At 40.2% G+C, this 22,181-nt stretch overlaps 1 protein-coding gene across 5 annotated transcripts in view; it reads left to right on the top strand.

The window, feature by feature from the left end:
- The window catches only part of GRIA2 (glutamate ionotropic receptor AMPA type subunit 2), a 98,853-nt gene that overhangs the window by 23,690 nt on the left and 52,982 nt on the right, over positions 1 to 22,181 (top strand). The gene's annotated exons all lie outside the window — the stretch shown is intronic.

Here is a 22,181-nt window from a genome sequence, read left to right as displayed (position 1 = left end):
TGAATTAAATGTGGCAGATCTGTGTTCGTGGCTTTCACATCAGTAGTAAATGCTTTAATTACTAAACTTCTCTCCTAAAGCTAAGAATATATTTCAAATAATCTTGACCCAATGGTCAGAATTCACCCTGTGATGGTGACATGTGAAAGAGGAGCAGAAGGTGCACCTGTCAAATTACTTTAATCAGCTATCTAAATCAATGGTCACCAATTTCCTCTATGTTTAAATAGATCAGTTGCCCATATCTTCCAGAATATTTGGATAGATTTTCCTTGACATTCTCTTCGTCTTTTCCCCATTAGTTCAGCCTCTGCTCTCAATCCTTTTCTTACATTTGAAGTACCTGGTTAGCTGGAAATGTGTTGGTTTTATTTATCACTTCATTATTCTTTTCAAAGGTTTGTGTGCCTCAAGTCTCATTTATTTTGTCTTTCTGCTAGATTATTTTCAGATGTGTCCTGGTTTTTGGCTGGGACAGAATTAATTTTCACCAGAAGCTGGGTACAGGACACAGCCAGGACAGCTGACCGAAACTAGCCGAAGGGATATTCCATACCATATGACGTCATGCTCAGTATATGAGGGGGAAGCTGACTGGGGAGGAGGGATCACTGCTTGGGACGGGCTGGGCATCCAGTTCCAGGCAGTGAGCAAATTGCATTGTGCGTCACCCACTTTGTATATTCTTTTATAAGTATTGTTATTTTCCTCTTCCTTTGCTGTTCTATTAAACTGTCCTTATCCCAACCCACGCTTTACCTTTGTCTTCCAATTCTCCTCCCCATCCCACCAAGGCAGGGAGGGAGGAGTGAGCAAGCAGCTATGTGGTACTTAGTTTCTGGCTGGGGCTAAACCATGACAAGATGCCAGCGGGTATTTTGTAACAGCAAGTACACATCCCCATAGCTTTTTTCTCTTTTTATTTGGTCTGTCTAGAAAATGGAGTGACTGAACATCTCAGACAAGAATTTCTCTCCAGAATATATTTCACTTTAAGGTCATACATTTGTATCTCTAAGATCACGTACTAAAGTCTTGGCACAGAAGAAGCTAGTGGTTTGCCAAGAAGATGATCAGTAGAAATGTTGCAGTGCTGCCATGTGCATACTAATAGAATGTCAGACAATGAAGCAACAGATAATTCTATTTTTGAACTGAGTATAATGTTGCTGCATTGGTGTTAGTTTTCTCAGTGTATATATCACTGGAGCGTCTATATAGAAGGATGCTGCTCCAAGTCCTTCTTGTGAGGTGGCATTTGATACAATTTCCTTACTGTCATAGTAATATTTTACTTTGGATTTTTCCTGGTTTCGGCTGGGTTGGAGTTAATTTTCTTCCTAGCAGCTGGTATAGTGCTGTGGTTTGCATTTAGGATGAGAATAATGTTGATAACACGCTGATGTTGTGGTTGTTGCTAGGCAATGGTTATACCAAGTCAAAGACTTTTCAGCTTCTCATACTGCCCCTCTAGCAAGGAGGCTGGGGGAGCACAAGAAGCTCAAGGAGACATGGCCAGGATGGCTGACCCAAAGTGGCCAAAGGGATATTCCATACCATATGATGTCACGCTCACTATATAACTTGGGGGAAGCAGGCCGGAGGTATGACCACGGCTTGGGAACTAGGTGGGCATTGGTGGTCTGCGAGTGGTGAGCAATTGTGCAGTGCGTCACTTGTTTTGCATAGTCTTTTGTTATTATTATTCTCTTCCTTTTCTGCCATATTAAACTGTCTTTATCTCAATCCGTGAGTTTTACCTTTTTTTTCCCCCGATTCTCTCCTCATTCCCACTGCAGGGTGGGGAGTGAGTGAAGGGCTGTGTGGTTGTTTTAGCTGCCTGCTGGGTTAAACCACAACAGGATTAAAGGGTGATACAGTCTTTACTTTTTGGAAAACTAGTCATTGGTCCCCTTTTCCTTTTCCCTAGTTTGTATTTTTCATAGACTCATTGCAAATTTCTGCTAGTGTAAACAAAAATCTTGACAGAGAGTTTAGCATTTCTTATGCTACTTAACAGGGTTGACACTCTTAGCTGCTTTCCTCTTTCACACTGCTTGCATCTGACCTAATGGCCTATTTTTGTCATTAGCTTGCTCCAAAGTGATCTACATTTTGCTGTGATTTGGTAAAAGCTGGCATACACTGCCAAGTCACAACTTGCGAGTTGGGATTTAAAGGACTTTGATAGGTTCCCTTCCGAGACTGCCATGCACATTCACAATGACTTCATCTTCTGTAGGTCCTTTAAGTATTTAATACTTTTTTTTTTTTTTTTTTGAGTGTGGGCAATATACCAGAAAGCACCAAATTCACTGCAAGCCCTGTCTTCCCAAAGGACCATTTAAAAAGATTGCTTTTCTCTTCTGACTGACTTGCCAGTATTCGGATTGAGTTTGTACCTTGTGTGAACTTGTTCCAAGGAATCTTATCGCAGGTAGATAGGCTTTCCTGAAATACTTGCTCTTTTGGGTCTTAATTATATTCACAGTACAGGTATGATTTTTTTTTTCTTCACTGAAACCACTCAACTAAAACCACTCAACAGTGCTTCCATTTTTATAAAATGAGACTGAAATGTGCCATACATAGAAGATGGTTCTCCACTAAAGATTATATGGTTAATGTAGTAATGGTGGTTCACTACTGTCATTACATTTGTAAATATAATTGATTTTCCAGTGATAGACATTCCAGGCCTTTGAACACAAAGGGAAGAAGTCTTTAATTTCTTCTGTTGCAAGTGTCACCCCTAGAAGGACTTCTGTTAATGTTAATGGTTTCTAAGGTGTTAGTCCCACTGCTTATTTTACTGCTGCTTAAAAATCTAAAAAAACATTTTGCTGCTCTTGTACTCTCATTGCCCCACTCTCTGATGTCGGTGCCCTACTTAATCTGCTAGTGTGACTCATTTAGATGATGCTGGCATCATGACGCAAACTAATCTTTTCCTGTATTGTAAAGCAAAGATGCAACTTCCTTGTGCTTGGTATCATTATCAAATAGCACAAGTTCTGCACAGTTTCAGATAATTACAAATGCCAGTTGCCAAGGAGCTTAACCATTCAAGAGGCAAAGATTTGTAGGGCTGGGCAAGTTTTGGTGCTGAAACTGAAGGTGCTTGAGGTCATGCCATATTAAAGCGAGACAGAAAAGCAGTGTATGTAGGACTTTCAGTTGAAGAACACCTCTGAGAACAGCAGTTTGTCAGCAATGACACAGCATTTTTTCTAGCTATAGTACAGAAGAGAGGAAAGGGACACCTTCAGTGGTTAAGCTCTTTGGCGTGAGAAAACAGCAAGGAATGTGCAATGAAGTCCTCTAACTGGCTAAAATGCAGTCTTTCCAGTGGTGATTTACAGTTGTTCTTTCTTGGCTTTGCCTTTACTTTTCACAGAAATTATTTTCTTTTTTTTTCTTTTTCTTTCTTGTTTCATCTGCCTCCCTCTTTTCATTTCCAATTCATGAGTTTGCCTTTCTTTTCTGGCTTCTCATTCTTGACTTACAAAAAGTTGTATTAGCTCAGCCGCTCGTCATAAACATCCTCACACTGTGGAATGAGAGAAGTATAAGGTACATCTAATGGTACTGAAAAAATAAAAACCATAGATGTTTGTACAGTCTGCTGTGAGAACATTAGGGCACAAGTCTTCTTTGATCTACGCTATGCTGTATTGATTTAACTTTTAGTCCACTAATTAATTCTATGACTTTGGACTTCATTACAGCCTTTGAAAGCAAGTCTCATATTTCGGCTAAAATTTTTTTACTTGTGGTGAAGGCTTTATTTCGTAAGATGTATTCCAGAATAAGAGTGTCCACAGAAGAGTTATACTGTCATAATGAAAAGAGTGTCATTAATTCTGGTACAGTTTGTGCTGGTAATAACTCTATAAATACAAGTTCCTAGGTAGTTTTTTTTTTAAAGATATCCATTATTTTAAGGTACTGGAAAGGGGATTTTTTTTTTTTTTCAAATATCTCTCAATGAAATGTTAGTGAGGGCTTAAACATAAAAAACCACCCTGTAAAAGGTGTTGCCGATACTGTGCAGTAACTGCAGCTCAGCATCCATTAATGAGAATGTGTAGGTTAAAAGACTTTCCTTTTGCAGTGATTGAAACTCTGAGATTGTCTATGCAGACATACCTAACAGAAATTAGGATGGCTTAGCTAAAGTCATAAAGTTAACATGCATTTTAAAACTTCCCAACAAGGGCATGCTCTGGTGAGCTAAACCCCCTTCATTTCTGTATGTTAGTGCCTAAAGAGAATTTTAATGTACTTTATGTCATATAATGTTACAGCTATCATTGCTTAGCTCCCATAGTGGATGTTAGACTCCTTCATGGTTGGTGAAAGTGTCTAGTAGGAGACGCCAGTGGGTCAAAGACATGGCTCTGCCCTGGAAGGAGAGTGACTTAGAGAACAGTTTTGCAGTCTTAGTCGTCTCTGCTGCCTGTGGTTTTTGTATAAAACTGGTCGGAAGTTTTTTGAATCCAATCAGAAAGTTGGCCATATGGACAGCTTAGAACTCAAAGCTTACTGCAGTGCTACCATGGTAATAATAGAAAGGACTGAGAACATTTAAAAAGGGCAAACAAAGAAGTTGAAAATAGAAGAAAATTAATCATTACACCATTCTTTGAATAAATCATTCTTTAAATCATCATTTTAATGCAGTTTCACAGCCTGAGTTGGTATCGCCCAAAAGAAATTTGAGACAGAGTAAGCTTTTTATTGGAGTATGTGTGATAAACACTGGCCAAGGCACATTTTTACATAAAAGACAAATAATGTTTGAGATATCCTTTGCCTAAGGTACTTAGCACATGCTTGCTCAAAATTTGACTTTCATGGCTGTCATTTGAATTTGTCAAAGAAAGCTGTGAATAATTACATTTACATAAAAAAGTTGTTTATCTCCCATATTTGAAGCAGGTTAAACCTTTTGCCATCAACGCTGTTGTTTAACCTTTTATGTTGTATCCCTGCTCCATGTTGTTCTGAACTTTTATTTTACATTGAGGGTTATTACTCTATTTTGACATTGCCGTAATACTGTTTTTCACCTGAAAGCTCATGTAATTTTGCCTACTTACAGCAAATAATTCATTAATTTTAGGTTAAGTCCCTAACTGGCATATTATACAGCACATTCTACCTTTTTAAACTAGTAACAAAAGCAATATAAAATATTTTATATTTTAAGCACAAAAAAATGCATACCTCCTTTGAAATTAGCAGCTATATAATGAACAATACTTCTGCAGTATTTTAATGTACACCATATTTACCTAAGTAAATAAAACCAAATAAAAAGTAGTCCCTTTAAGGATATTTTTAAATTGTCTTTTGAATACACAAAGCATACACATATCTTGTGCATTGCATGAAGATTTCATAGTCATGAAAACAAACCTGATTTTTATGTTAGTATAGCATAATTGTCCACTACTGTTCTTGGCACAGTTTTCTCCTTACATGACTTTTAAGATACTATAAGGTAGTGACTTCAAGCCTCAGGATACTCTATTAAGCAGAAAAGGAGGAGAGGTTGTACCTTGTTTCTGACTTCCAGCAGCCTTTGATTTTCTTCCTTTTTTTTTCTTCCCCTTCTTCTTTTTCACGTCAGCTTTCAAGATAGTATATGATTTATATTTACATTTACAATCAGTTAACTGTATTCACTCCTGTTGTACTGGATTCAGTTCAACAATATGGGCTAATGGTGCAAAAAAGTTTTGCTGAAGGAGGGGATCTGCATATAAATTGATCAAGACATATGGTTAAAGTGTCTTATAAAGGTTCAAAATTTCTCTACCATTCAGGCAGTCTGTCTCCATAGTCAGGGTTGATGAGGTATTTGACTAGCATTTATTTAACAGAAGATAGCAGCAAAAGGTACATTATCTCCTCTGTTGAGGAAAAATAGACAGGAAAAATAGACAATTTGTTTATCATTGTCTAAACAAATTTATTCTTACTGTTACATAAAATATATTAATAAAGCTAAAGACTATAAAAATGCAACTTTGTGCTGGATTCATTAAAAACAAATAAATCTATGCACAGGATTGCTCTGCCTGATGCTGTAAACTCATAGCTGCATAGAAACACTGGTTTCAGTAAGGTGACTGGAAAACCACATTTTCAGTGGGATTGACTTGGGTGTCTGCGAGGCAGTGAGCTATGTGGGGTTGGAGCCCTGATGGCTGGGGGTGCCCTGGGCACAGAGCCCCATCCTGTAGTTCATTGACCAGCGCTGGCATGCAGGGGCACGATGGGTTGCTCCCAGGGTTTCTGTGGTAGAAAAGTTTTCTATCCTTGTGAAGAGCGAGGCTTCCCTTTCTCCTGCACAGAGCCATTCTGTATGTTACGATGGTACTTTGAATTAATCAAGTGCTATTTGCACAATGGTGAGTGAGCTTGGATTATTAAGAGCCTCATGTTTGCTGTTTCCTGTTTCAGTAAATAGCAAAACTTGCAATGACTCCAATGAGAATAAGATTAAGCTGTTACTGTATTTCATATGTTTACATAATAAAATGGTGGTTCTTGCAAATATTTCCAATGGTAATTTCAGGTACTGAAATGCCAGCTCAGGACTGCTCTGAAATTGGCATTACCTGTTTTCTGTGTTTCACAGAGGATAAGCTGAAGCACTTCTAGTTTTCAGGGCAAGGAATTTCACAGTATCTCCAAAAAAGGATGCTTGATGAAAAGGTGAAAGAGCTGGGGGGGGGCGCGGAAATCCCAATACTGGCTTATGCATTAGATTCAGCTAGATGATCTACAGCTGATTTTTAGCATGCCTTCAGGTAGAGAGCAGCAAAAAAGGTTTTATGTGTTTGAGCCTTTTCTGATTTATGAAGTGTTAGAGAGTACCTGTGATACCGTAACAAACAGACAGTGTTTGAAATACAGAAGCCTTTCTGTCCATTTGTGGTCCTTAAGGGGATGAGGCCTAGTAAGCTCAGAGGACTGCTTGAAACAGGTTGCTGCTAGCCAAGGAGAAAGTGAGAGAGAAAGACTGTGTTAATGGTGAGGATCTAGTTCACAGGCAGAGCAGTTCTGATACAAGAACCTTGGAAGAGCCAAGGGTGGGGAAAACCTGTGAGGTGAAATTCTCAGGTTTGCCTCACTGACAAGTGAGCGAGAATAAATGAGATTTTGATTCCATACTGATGCCTTTGTTTCACAGGAAGTTGGAGAACCCATTTACTGTTGGTCAGACACTGTAAATTTGTTCTTTTAGATTCATCATCCTTGTTCTGTGGCTGTCAATGAGCTTTAGATCAGGTCTTGTTCTCCAAAGGGAAATGTTTTTAAACAGTACTCAATGTAATTAAGTATTTTGTCATAAACAGGTGTTAGGCAGAATTTCTGTTTGTTTCTTGTAGTAAACCCTAAGTAAATTTATATAACGGAACTGACATTGAATATGTGATTAGAAGAGCTGATTTCAGCTTCGTTGCATGGGTCATGAATTCAAGGGAAAGAATATACACCTGTGCTTTAGTGGTGGCTTGCCACCTAGGACGAGCCATATGGTTAACTAAGTGTTATGAAGCAAACTAGGTGGCATGCCACAGCTGTGATCTAGGTGTGCCCTTCACTTCACTGCTTTGCATGCCATATGCTACAAAATGCTGTATTTTATTGCATTACATGCTGATCAGGTGTTATTTATAGGAGTTTTTTTAAAATCCTGATGTTGTACGTGTTAGAATGCTGTATGTGCAAAACCTGATTACTCTGCGCAAGCAGTGTGAGATACTTAGATTACCCCAAACAAAGTTATCGTAATATAGGTAGCATTTCAGTTAAATACAGTAAGTGTGGCTTACAGAGATAAATAATATTTTTATTAATAATAATTTGGAATAATTTAAATGTTGTTTCTTGATCTAACTATGGAAAAATACAAAAAGAAGCAAGCATACGACCCCCCCCATCCATACTATCCAAAATTTGAAATAGCTACTGAATTTCAAGTAGGGGAAATGCTAGAGGAAACATTCTTGCCTTCAATATTAGGATAGAGCAAAAAGTCTTAGCCATTTCACTTGAACTTAAGCAGTTGATCAAGCTGGTGTTTCATAGCTATGAAATTTGTGGTCTTCATCAATGAAAGAATAATGCCTGTGTCATTCAAAACTTTATCGTTCTGATACTTCTGTGAGGAGGCAAGAAGTACTTTCAGTCTACAAATAAAACCAGTTTGATTTGCCAAAAGTAGCAGAGGATGTTAGTAGAGCTGAGACACAGTAATTTTTTAAATTGTAGGAGCCCAGTTGTGTTTTATAGCTCTGAAGTCTAATTATTCAAGACTGGACTACTCTCTCTGCAATGCACAGCAACCACTCCAGCTGGCTTGTGCTAGAAATTTTAAATAGCCACTTGTAAGTATAACAAATAAGTCTACAAGATCTACAGCATGATTTACTGTATTTTGCCAGTGCCTGGTGTTCGGTTCATGAAACAGATACTCAAATCATGACACTTGTTTGAAAGTCATGAGTTTTTAAAAGTAACAGGAGCGAAGAGAGGTAATATTTCTTGGGGAAGTGATGCAGTTGGGATTGTTTCAGTCAATTAGGACTTCAAACAAAACACCAAACCAGACACTAATGCTAGGACTGTTTAAGATGTCAACGTGGGTAAACAATATGTTTTGGGTTTTTGGGTTGTTTGTTGTTGTTTGTTTTTTTTTTTTTTGTGGGAACTGGTGTAACCTGTTCATATATCACTGTGAAGAATTAAGTACCTATTAAGAACAGAGAGTTAAAGAAGACTTGAAGCTTAATACCTCTGTTCTTGTGATAAACTCCTTTTTACAATGTTGTCAGTGAAAGAACCCGAAATACTCAGTTGACACTAAATTTGCGCAGCCCAACATAACCAGTTCTAGTGCTGTGCCATCATATCAAGTTTTACTTCTCTCCAAATGGAAATATGTTTTTCATACCTGCTGAGAATAGGTGGGTGCCTCCACCTGAGTGATTCAGTTTGGGTTAAGAATGGGTTTTTTGAAGGAAGCTTCGTGATCAGCCGTGCCTCTGCTGCTTGGTTCTCATTGCGGAGCGGCACAAGGAACACATTCTATTTGAATTAAACTCAACTAGAGGATGTGTTTCTGGAGTTCCACCAATGCACTCAAACTGCTAGTGGGCATTTAGTCCACGAGGATGACCTAACATACACATAGTTAAAGGCACAGTGTGAATGACCAGAGCACAGTATATACTATGAATACGTCTCCAGGTGGCTGGGGCATTCAGACTAGATCCTTAGTCTGGCCTTTTGATGTGCAGTGCAGGTGTGGGGCTTGGTTTTGGTTTGGTTTGTTTGTTTTTTTTTTTTCTAATGGCAGTAATCTATTTCTAGGGGGCTTATCATTGGTTGCTTTAAGTTGATGCATCTCCCTGAACCTACAGTTTTCTGGAAGGATACTGTACTACTTTTTTCTGATATTTGATATAAAGGAGAAGTGAATTTTAATTTCTGTGATGTAAATGTACCTGGAAAAGACCATTGTTTTGACCAAATCTGTGCCTACAAGCTCTTAATAAACAGGGTCAATTTCGGATGACTATTTGCAAGGGCTGAAAAGCTTTGAAAAGCTTTATTTGCTTTCCTAAAGCAAATCTACTAAATAGTGCTGGTAAATATTTCAATGATTGTTTATCTCAGTTAATTTATCATAAACTTTTAAAGCATAAAACCAAATCCTTGTGGTGAAAAAGCTTATTTTCCAAAAATGAGTTACTGATTGTATATGCCCAGCAGACAGTTTCCTGACATTGAGATCTACTTTGTTCAGCTAAAGGAAGAGGTATGGTTTGAAACTATAAGGCCATAAAATGTCTGTCTTTTTTTAGTGTGTGTGATGACTTGGGCTCACCACAGAAACAGCAGTTAGGGTGGGTGAATGGCATATTTTTATAAAATCCAATCTAGAATCCCTTAAGCCTCTGCAAAACTTTTATACAGTGAAAGAGCATACCTAATGTAACAGGGGTTTGCTGTAGAAAAGGCCCAGAAACTGTGATCCTCAGACACTATCACAGTGCTGAGTGGGAACATGTTTTCACACTGTTCTAGATGTTGGACAGGTTTCCTCTATGAATTATTTTATTTTTAGTTTGATGTAATGTATGTGCATGTCTATACATAGCATGCAGTACAGTGTAGGAGTTCAAATTAGCTCAGGTAAGAAAGGCAGGGAGTATCCATTTTCTTACTGTGCTTGCAGTGAGTGCTCGTTTTACTTTATCATTTTAAAGCTCTCCATACTGTCTTATTTTTGAATAACTTCTCTTAATTAAAGTCATATAATGAGGACAATAAGCTGTTCACTAGGGTGTCCTAATTAAGAGGATTTTACTGCTTTTCTGATTTGTATTACTAATAATGTTTATTGAATGGTATTTGAATACTTTACAAATAAATAATGTTTCTGTTATTTCTACAGTCACTGAAAATATCCAGCATGCAGATAGGAAGGTGTGTGATATGAGTATTAGACCGTTTGTAACTACAGATAAAGCCCAGTAATTAGGTAAACAGCTGATTATCCCAATGAATGTCAGAAATCTGTAATGTGTTACAGGAAATTAGACTATGTCTGGAAGTGCAGCCTAAAAAGCCACCAAAAAAATCACCTGTAAGTATAAGCCAGCCTTTGCTGTGGGTCAGTGGTTGAGGTTGGAACAATGCTGGGTGGAAGTTGTTACAGGTGGAGAGGCTCATCATCATTTTTCCTATGAGGACTAGAAGCTGTTAGACCCAAGACAGCATAGGAAATTGAGGTCTCTTGTCTTGCTTATTGTTACATTTCATCATTAGTTTGTATGAGATATTCCTCTCTGCAGAGGTGTGTTTATGCCAAAAATTTTAGTTAGATGATTTATTTTAAAATTTAAAATACATTTTTATTTATTTTATGATTTAAAATCATCCCTCCCCTCTGGAGGGACTGAGACCGTAGGATAGGTATGAGAGGGTGTTGCAGTAAGCTGTGTGCTACAGTGCTAGCTGTGCTAAGTGCCAAGGCTGGATGAATGAAGTAGACTCCCAGTTGCATCATTTCAGAGAGAGATATGTAAGCAATAAACGTCTAGGACCAAATATCTGACTTTCTCAGAGTAACGTGTATGGCAGGTCACAAATGACCAGTTGGAAAATAACAGTTTGTTCCTTTAAAAATGTAGTGCGAAATCTTCCGAGAGTAACAGATCACTTACATATTTTCTGCTATACCTTCTCTGCCTCAGGAAATCCTCTTTATTCCTTAGAGCAGTTTCCTTAAGATTTATTCCAATTTCTTTTTAGTATTTTTACGAGTCAGCCTCAGAGTCTTCTGATAGCTATCCCTATCCTCCTAACAGAGAAATGGTACTGAAACCATGTTTCCTTTTAGATGGTGTAAGGTGTTCTGAGGCAATGCTAGACAATCTGTTCAGGAGTGATTGTTGGCTCTTCTAGGTCAGGGAAAAGAAAAACAAGTTTCATAAATTGAATCCAAATCTGCCAACATTTCAACAAAAAGTAGTTGTACCTACCAAGTTAATTTTCTCTTCCCTTTTACAAGCTTTCAAATACACAGTTTTACACAATAACATTTTCTTGGGAACTGGAAGATGATTAGTTTAATGAAATGTAGAAAAGGGATGCTTCCAGCAATGCTGATTAAGGGAAAGAGGAGATGATGAGTCTTATGTTGTATATAACACTTCTGGTTTGAAAAGTTTGTGAAAATTGTCATGCTAAAAATGGAGAACTGCATTTTTAGTTGGGATAAATTATATTGGCTCTGTTAAATTAAGTAAAATTATGCTGACTGCACAAACTAAGAGTCTGGCCCTGAAAGAGCTGACTTCTCCATGACTTGGAGCGTGGCTCTGAAAAGCCAGTAGTCTCCTCTTAGATTTGATTACTTGCTCCTACATCTAGGAGGTAATACTTTATCGAACGTTCACAATTTGTGTTACTGCAAGGTTGTAATTGTTGGGAAAGGTACAAACACAGTCAGAAGGCCAGACAGGCAGATTTGAAAGGCGAGTTCTTAGATTTGAAGGAAATAAATGAGTTAATTTTTTTATAATTAAATGGAAATAGCATGATTTTTATTTGGGGTGGTGGGAGGACGGAAAGAAGGGAGGCAGAGGAGAGAAGTTTCCTAAAGAATGTCCTGATTTTGGAGACAACAGGTTTTTTTGAGACAAGATAAAGTTATATTTCTGTTATTTAACACGGTTGCCAAGTCACCAGATTCAGGGTTCAGGAAGCATTGTGTCTCCTTCAGCTGGCAGTAATGGGGATTTAGACAAATACACTAGGATCCTAACAGTTTTGGGAAGAGCTGTGTGAGAATTTTGTGGAATATGGGCAATTTTTTTCATGAAGAGACTTGCATTGCATTTTAATTTTATTACAGGAATTTTATTTTATTCATAAAAGCATAATTGTTTTAACATGATTCTTTCAGCAGTGTTTGCAATGATTCCTTTTGCATCATGGTAGTTGTCCTAGCAATGAAAAAGATTTCCAAATGCTTACAGTACACAGCCAAACAATATGTAATTGAATGCAACTGTCATTGAAACAGACTGCTTTTCTGACCTGTTGTTTCAGTCTGAACTTGATGTTTATTTACCACCTTCATTATTGCAGCATTAGCATATAGAGAAGCTGTGCCACATCATCATGTACTTTCCTAACAGATGGCCACTAACTTCTTGAAGGCTTTTTTGTACTTGCTTAAAATATCCCCTATTGGCACAAAGTTTCTTTCCTCAGTGTGAGGTATGATTGACTAGTTGAAATAGATTAATCTGCCTCTCCTCTGGTTTTTGAGCTTGTTTCGTACTGCAGCAGCCCAGGTTTTGACTCTGATTTTCCCTAATGATCAAAGCCACTTTTGCTAATAACATGATGTGGAAAGTTCCATTCAGTCACATAATCTCTGAACAAACAGTTCAGGTTGTAGCAGTAACTGAAGACCGCATTTCTGCCAGAAGAGGTGGAAAAACATCTTCTGTACCTGCTCCACCATAATTGTCCTCTACAGACATTCCAGCCTCAGGATGTAAATTTTGCTTTCTTCCCTCCCTGAGGTTATGAGAATTTCTCTAGTTGTCTCTGTGCAAAATTGAAGCCCCCTTTCTGTTAGCGATTGTTTGTTTGCTAACTGCCTGGCTGTTGCTCCAAGTTGTGTTTTGTGCTTCAACGCTGAATGTGCAGGTGAGGAACGCATCACTGAGGTATTTGAGGTCCACATCATTACTTGGGGTTGTGTGTGAGCTCAATAGTTGATGGTTGTCTTTCCCGGTGAGGTCTGGTTTTTTTACCATAAGATATACATATATATATATATATATATATATGCACAATCTGCAAAGAGGAAAATACGCAGTTTAGATCAGTATTGAATGGCTATAATTCCAGGCATGCAGATTCTCTTAAATGCTCAAAATAAGATAAAAATCCACATTTATGGGTGCTGGAACTAAAAATCACAAAAAGAGACAAAAAAGGGAGGTCTTTGTCTATGTAATTCAGTGTTTTATTGTCCAGAAGTATAGCATATTTTTAGTTCTAATTGCCATTGATGTTTTAATTGGCATTGATTTGCCTCTCAGCTTTGGTAAATGGTATCTTGGGATTTTAAAATGCCAGCCTTTATTTGGGTTCTCTGTCCATGTTTTATTGAAACCTAGCATGAAGCTTAGGTCCGTTGTCTTACCTTTTGGTTATTATGCTCTTCTTTGAGCCTTGGGGAACTGTTTTTTCCCCAATTTTAGTTAGTCTACCATGGCCCTAGAAAAAGTAACTTCATCTCAAGTTGTGCTGTTTAAATACATACTCCTTCATGGTTCTAAATAACACTTTGGATGGACTTACATGATTCCTTATGCCTTATTCACTCTCCCTGAAGAGAAGTTTACCCCTCACATCTAGAAGGTAATAGTATAATCTGAATGGGTAAAACAGACCATGCAGATTATATATAACATTGCTACAAAAAAAAAAAAAATTCTTTAGTCTATAAAAGTGTATACAATATGCTTTCTGCTCTGCTGCAATTTTCTTAATGGTTTTGGAAGCAATCCTTATTGTTTTTTATTTTCATAATGATTTCTGATGCAGTTTCAATCATATGTGAATTCTTTTGGCAGCTGTGGTTCTTGCTTATTTTTTGGTACTTTTGTTCCAGCTATTGTTTGTGGTTCCTTTCTACTGTCTGCTTGTTCTTAATGTCGCCTTTCAGAAGCTGAAATTACCAACTGGGCATTCGGTTTCCGTGGCTTGTTCTTGGCTACTTCCAACTCCTCTGTCAATTTTTCAGACCAACGAGCATTTCCTTTGTGTTTTAGTCCTCTTTTGCAGAGGCAGTGCTTGACTCTTTCTCCACTTGTGCCGTATTTTCTTTATTAGAAGAGAATGATTATTCTATTGGGCGTGATTAAATAATGTGCACTGAAGACTTCTTTCCCTATGTTAATATTAAAACAGTTTTGTTAGCAAACCAAGTTAGTATAATAAAATAACGTATAAAGTCACATTAATACTAGACAGGATTTAAAAATCTAAGCATTAAGTGGAAAATACTTTCTCAGTCATTTTAAATTTTCATCTTTGGACAGAAACCACGTACCAAACTCTCGTATAAATAAAAATATAGAAATACTTGGAAAAGTTAGAATGTTAAGAGTCATAATAAGATTTTTTGGAAACTTACCTATATGCAGCTACTATCAGGCATTTGTTTCAGTAATTTAAGTGAGCATTTTGCCAATTTTCTTTTTCCAATTTAATTGTCCCTGAATGTAAACAATGATTAGGTTCATTACTCTTCCCTCGGAAAGGAAATCTTGGCTTAAGAAGTCTTGATCAGGAATAGTTTCTAAGCATATATTTTCAAATGCAGCTATTTCTAAGTGATTTTTATACCTCTAAAGATTAGTTCTTCAGTCATGAAAATTAACTATCGTTCCTAAACTGGCATCACTTAATTGTGTAAAGCTAAGCATATTTGTAATATTTTTATATTTTGAATTTTCAAATGTACTCTTCAGTTGGCACTATTTGAGTCTGTCATGGTTTAGCACCACTCAGCCACTCGCTCACTTCTCTGTCCCCTGGTGGGATGGGGAGGAGAATGGGAAGACAAAGGTAAAACTTGTGGGCTGGGATAAGGACACTTTACTGGGACAACAAAGGAAGAGGAAAATAACAATACTTATAAAAGAATATACAAAGTGGGTGATACACAATGCGATTTGCTTACTGCCCAGAACCTGATGCCCAGCTTGTCCCGAGCAGCAACCCCTGCTCCCTGGCCAGCTCCCTTTATATACTGAGCATGACGTCATATGGTATGGAATACCCCTTTGGGTCAGCTGTCCTGGTTGTGTCCCCTCCCAACTTCTTGTGAAAATCAACTCTATGCCAGCTGAAAACCAGGATGGAGTCTTAAGTACAGGATGATATGCGTCACAGAAACATGGTCTATATGATGAGAGGCATAGAATGTATGTTGCTGTATTTCCTTGTTTCTGGAGAACCAGTTGTGGCCACAGGGCTAAATATCAGGTTATCCTGCCTGTTCATTGACAAAACAGGATAGTGGAATGGAGAAGGTGTGAAAGAGAGAAAGGTATGAGCGCATCATGGTAAAAAGGTCGAAAAAGAAGCAAATGTAGTTAACAGTGGAAGAATTAATAATTGACCAAGTAGTTTTGACCTTCCTTTGACAAGGCACCTATTTCTCATTTCAGGCTTAAGCTTAATTTTGTTGTTGAACAAATCTAGGCCTTAGCTTTTGGAAAAAAGGTCTAGGACACATTTTCACTGTTCTGGAAAACAAGGGCAAACTTCTTTTTTTTTTTACCTGATTATGTTAGTAGAAGAACAAGTCAAATATAAAATACTTAATTCTTAACTATAGTGAAACCTTCTAGGAATTGTTGTTTTTCAGGTACCTTTAATTATTCACCCTGTTTCTTGGAATTCCCAGTTATTTGCCATTCTAGGAGAGTCTCTTTAGAAAAGTGATCACAAAATGAGCTTACTATATTCTTGCCCTCTTGTTGCTAAGTAGGCCATTGACTGTTTCTAGAAAGGATAACATAAACCCAAAGATAACAATTAACATAGAAGAGCTTGAAAGAAATGAATCTTGGCAGTTACTTCCAAAGTCTTTAATAAAATAGATCTTTCATGTTTCAGTGGCTTATGAGTCGTAATCATCGTGATTTTTTTAATCTAATAACTGTGAACAGCTTGTGATTCACCATTATAAAACTAATGTCTCCCAGCAATAACAACATGACTGTAGACTTAGTCTAAGGTGGGAATCCTGCCAAAAACAATTACACTTTCTGCATTATCCACTGGATCACCATTATATATTTGGACATACTATCCCTTCTTTTCCCTCCTGCTCCTGAGAGACCAAATGCCCCAGAACAATTGAAAGCATTTGTCTCGAGACAAAGTCTAAATGCTTATTTTTAGCAAGTTTTTATTACATGGCATAGGTGCCTTCCCACCTACCTTTAGAAGAATTTCATGCACAGAAGCACAGCACTGACGTTCTTCAGTGTACAACCGTTACACTGATCACTGCTGATGAAAATTTAGTTTTACCTGTGTGAATGTTGATCCTGATTTTCTGGCTGACCCACATAGCTTAGTATTTGCTAATGTATATTATGTCCTTAATTTCAAGATTTGTGTTAGAAAGAGTTTTGATATCACATCCAGGGGGCCCTAGTTGAATTAAATGAGAGTTCATATCTGTGTGGCAGGTTTCTTAATAATTTTTAAAGTATAAAATGTTTTTGCTGTTATCTTAGTATTTGTAAGGATTAAGTGCACATTGTGTGTGGAATTCAGCTTTTAAGCTGCAGCTCCTATATGTAGCTAGAACTGCAGTGATTGACTTAACCAGCTGGAGGTGGTGCTTTGTACTTGCCTCTCACTCTGTACAGGAGAGGAGATCAAAATTCCGGTTTTACCAATCTTCCCCAGAAGACGACACATGTAAGGACTGAGCATTTACCAGGTATAAAGATTATTAAATGGAGAGCCATTTGCTGTGTTAATCGCAGAGAACTGTGTTTGGTGAATAGGCAGTAAGTAACTGGTGAAGAGAGGTAGTATGAGTTTGCACCATGTCAGGAAGGATGTTCAGTTTGCAAGAAGAGCATTGCCTTCTGAAGAGTAGACTGGTTGCACGTTGGTGTTGCTGAAAGGTTACAGAACTGCTCCACGCACTTGAGTGCAGGCCAGCGGTCTTAACAGCTCTGTCCTGTGGGTGGAAGGTGGAATAACACCTTTTGCCCTGTAGTGGGTTCACCCCAGCTAGCAGCCAAGCACCCACACAGCTGTTCACCCACTCCCCTCTACCCCCAGGGGACAGAGAGGAGAATAGGAAGAGCAAGAGTGAGACAACTTATGGGTCAAGATAAAGACTGTTTAATAAGTGAAGGAAAGAGGGGAGGAAAAAACCCCACCCAACTGATGCAAAGGCAGTCACTCACCCCCTCCTACAAGCAGAGTGATGCCCAGCCAGTCTCCAAGCAACAGCCACCTTGGAAGTCAAGGACCCCTTCCCTTTTTTTCCTCTACCCCTGTCTAATGACTGAGCATGACATTACATGGCATGGACTATCCCTTTCACCAATTTGGGTCAGCTGGCCTGGCTGTGTCCCCTCCCAACTTCTTGTCCACCCCCAGCCTCCTCCCTGGGATGGGCAGAGGGAAAAACAGAAAGCCTTAGCACTGTGCAAGCACTGCTCAGCAATAGTCAAAGCATGAGTGTGTTAGTAATGCTGTTTTGGCCACAAACCCAAAACAGCACCATGCGGGCTGCTATGTGGAAAGTGAATGCCATCCCAGCCAGACCCAGTACATGCCCACAGTTCATGTTTGAAGCCTAGCATAAGTAATCTGGGCTCTTTTTATTTGCCATCACAAATAATTGTGATGATTTTGTTTGTTTGTTTGTTTTTTCTTTTTCCAAGTGTAGTGTTTTCTTAAATGGAAGGTGAGATCTATTTAGTTAGGTGAGTTCAGGAGCCAGGACAGAGCCTTAACTAAAACTTCCCAACAGCATGGGCAGATTGAACTACATTGCCCCAAAGATGTTTAGCTGCAGCCTGACAGGTCCAGATCTCTCCTGTGTCAGGAAGGGGAGGGAAGGATGGGGCAAGAGCTGAGACATAGACTGGAGCACAGGGCTCCAAAGAGCCAGGCTTTTCTGTCTTAGGGGTGGCAGTGGTGCTTCTGAGAAAGCACCACCTATGGTTTTCAAATCTTCTGTGCAGGCAGCTGGCCCTGATTGTTGGCTGTTGTAGGCAACGTTAGTTCATCTATGCCTAAAACCATTGACTGGTGATTGAAGAAAAGCAGTAAGTGTGACAGGAGATGTGATAGTATCTGAGGAGTCGGCAATACTGGCATAAAACTTTTTTACTTTTCAGTGATCCTGGGATGACACTCTTGTCTGTCACTTTACATGCAGCATATTAAAAGGGTTCAATACAGAAGATCACAGCAGCGTGCCAGTAAGAGTCTTCTGCAGAATTCTCACCCAGGGATCCAAATGTAAACTGATGCTTTATTTTAATGTGCATTTGTGAAGGTGGATTATGAGACAATAATACCTTTATTGTAGCAAGTTCAGAAAGTATTTAGCCTTTGCTGCAGATGGGAAACAATTGTTCATGAGTGTGTGGGGAGGTAGCGAGTTGATTTTGTCTCAGTGAGAGCATAGTGATTTGGAATAGAACAAAGAGTTCCAGTAACTTAACCAGAAAAGCTATACAGAAAATTCACAGCCTTTTTCAGAAACCTTTCTGCAACATGGGCAGTGTTATACCCTTGTGTGTTGGGTTTGCGTGGCAGGGTTTTGGTAGCGGGGGGGCTACAGGGGTGGCTTCTGTGAGAAGCTGCTAGAAGCTCCCCCTGTGTCTGACAGAGCCAATGCCAGCCGGCTCCAAGATGGGCCCGCCGCTGGCCAAGGCCAAGCCAATCAGCGCCTCTGTGATAACATATTTAAGAAGTAGAAAAACACTTAGAGGGGGAGAGCTTTTGCAGCCAGAGAGAGGAGTGAGAAGATGTAAGAAACTCTGCAGACACCAAGGTCAGTGCAGATGGAGGGGGAGGAGGAGCTCCAGGCGCCGGAGCAGAGATCCCCCTGCAGCCCGTGGTGAAGGCCATGGTGAGGCAGGCTGTCCCCCTGCAGCCCATGGAGGAAGGATGAGGGGGTGTAGCGATTCCACCTGCAGCCTGTGGAGGACCCCACGCCGGAGCAGGTGGAGGCACCTGAAGGAGGCTGCGGCCCGTGGGAAGCCCACGCTGGAGCAAGTTCCAGGCCGGACCGGTGGACCCGTGAAGAGGGGAGCCCACGCCAGGGCAGGTTTGCTGGCAGGACTTGTGACCCCGTGGGGGACCCCACGCTGGAGCAGTTTGCTCCTGAAGGTCTGCACCCCGTGAGAGGGACTCCATGCTGGAGCAGGGGAACGATGAGAGGAGTCCTCCCCCTGAGGATGAAGAAGCGGCAGAAACACCGTGAGATGAACTGACCGTAACCCCCACTCCCCGTCCCCCTGTGCCGCTGAGGGGGGGGAAGGTTGAAGCCGGGAGTGAAGTTGAGCCCGGGAAGATGGGAGGGGTGGGGGGAGGTGTTTTAAGAGTTGATTTTATTTTCTCATTCCTCTACTCTGTTTTGCCTAGTAATAAATTAGATGAATTCCCTCTCTAAGTTTGGTCTGTTTTGCTCGTGACAACAATTAGAGAGTGATCTCTCCCTGTCCTTATCTCGACCTACAAGCATTTCATTATGCCTTTTCTCCCCTGTTTAGTGAATAAGGGGAGTGAGAGAGCGACTCTGGTGGGCACCTGGCCCCCAGCCAGGGTCAACCCACCACAGTCCTTTTTTGGCGCCCAACGTGGGGCTCGAGAAAATCGAGATAAGGACAGTAATTGGAAGAGGTAACGAGCAAAACATTGACTGAACGTAGATTGAGAGTGAAATAGCGGTGAAGGGATGAGAGGTGGATTCTGTGTGTATTGTCTACTCTTGTTTAGTGTTGTGACAGTGTTGCTTTGATTCTGGTGGGGGGAATTCTTTTTCCTTGTAGATGTGATTAGTGTGTGTGTAGTTTTTCTGTTGAATGTATGTTTTAATAATTCTTAAATATGTGATTCACAGAGGCGAGGGGTGGAATGTGTTGGGTTTGCGTGGCAGGGTTTTGGTAGCGGGGGGGCTACAGGGGTGGCTTCTGTGAGAAGCTGCTAGAAGCTCCCCCTGTGTCTGACAGAGCCAATGCCAGCCGGCTCCAAGATGGGCCCGCCGCTGGCCAAGGCCAAGCCAATCAGCGCCTCTGTGATAACATATTTAAGAAGTAGAAAAACACTTAGAGGGGGAGAGCTTTTGCAGCCAGAGAGAGGAGTGAGAAGATGTAAGAAACTCTGCAGACACCAAGGTCAGTGCAGATGGAGGGGGAGGAGGAGCTCCAGGCGCCGGAGCAGAGATCCCCCTGCAGCCCGTGGTGAAGGCCATGGTGAGGCAGGCTGTCCCCCTGCAGCCCATGGAGGAAGGATGAGGGGGTGTAGCGATTCCACCTGCAGCCTGTGGAGGACCCCACGCCGGAGCAGGTGGAGGCACCTGAAGGAGGCTGCGGCCCGTGGGAAGCCCACGCTGGAGCAAGTTCCAGGCCGGACCGGTGGACCCGTGAAGAGGGGAGCCCACGCCAGGGCAGGTTTGCTGGCAGGACTTGTGACCCCGTGGGGGACCCCACGCTGGAGCAGTTTGCTCCTGAAGGTCTGCACCCCGTGAGAGGGACTCCATGCTGGAGCAGGGGAACGATGAGAGGAGTCCTCCCCCTGAGGATGAAGAAGCGGCAGAAACACCGTGAGATGAACTGACCGTAACCCCCACTCCCCGTCCCCCTGTGCCGCTGAGGGGGGGGAAGGTTGAAGCCGGGAGTGAAGTTGAGCCCGGGAAGATGGGAGGGGTGGGGGGAGGTGTTTTAAGAGTTGATTTTATTTTCTCATTCCTCTACTCTGTTTTGCCTAGTAATAAATTAGATGAATTCCCTCTCTAAGTTTGGTCTGTTTTGCTCGTGACAACAATTAGAGAGTGATCTCTCCCTGTCCTTATCTCGACCTACAAGCATTTCATTATGCCTTTTCTCCCCTGTTTAGTGAATAAGGGGAGTGAGAGAGCGACTCTGGTGGGCACCTGGCCCCCAGCCAGGGTCAACCCACCACACCTTGATACACTTGAGATAAATATTGGAACTTTACATAACAACTTGCAGTTAGAACAGAAGAGCTCTGACCATTATGTACTCTAGCCCTGGAAAACCTGCAGCATCCTTTTATAAAGGGGTATTACTCATCAAGTTTTTTAATTACTTGTATTCTCTCACCTGAGGTGAAATTCTGACCTAATTAAAGTTAATAGGTGATAACTGTTGAAACTGGCAGACTCAGAATTTCACCCATATGGTTTGGGTACAGAAATAATTAGGGTATGAGAGATGACTGTGGTAGCAAAGATAGATAGACGAAGCCATGAAAAGAGAATAGCAATAAATAATAACAGGCATAAATGGATGGTTTTGTTTGTTTTTTTTTTAAATTAAAGATGCGATAACTTTAAAAGAGAAAATAGTGTATTAATATTAATTCAAATCTGAGCAATTTTAAGAATAAATCAACTTATTTTTGCCCTTATGTGAATTATATTCAAGGATTAGTGCAAAGTTACCTTCAGTTACACTGTAATTTATATCTATAAACAGGTCAGGCGTAGCAGGGATTGCAATGAGGCTGACTATATGTTTTCTCTAGAAGGATGTCTCTTGTTCAAGGTGACTATGTGCAAACGAAGGAATGCATAGGTGATAAATGAGAACAACACTGCAGGCTATACTAGTGCCTGAGTCTGAAACCAGGGTACGGTAAGGAAATGTTCATTTCTGATTCAAAGAAGAGAATGACCAAGAACTACTAGCTCTTTTACACAGGCTACGGTGGTCAGTAGCATTCATCAGTTGGCTTGAATTGTCTCCAGTGATAAAAAGTGAATAATCAACATGTTATTTACACCTATGACGTTATTCTTTCTGCAGCATGACTGCAAGTGTCATCCAGAAAGA

Source organism: Grus americana, chromosome 4 (assembly GCF_028858705.1).
Source record: "Grus americana isolate bGruAme1 chromosome 4, bGruAme1.mat, whole genome shotgun sequence".
Taxonomy (NCBI): domain Eukaryota; kingdom Metazoa; phylum Chordata; class Aves; order Gruiformes; family Gruidae; genus Grus; species Grus americana.
Note: the sequence above shows the minus strand (reverse complement) of the source record. Positions and strands in the feature narration are given on the sequence as shown.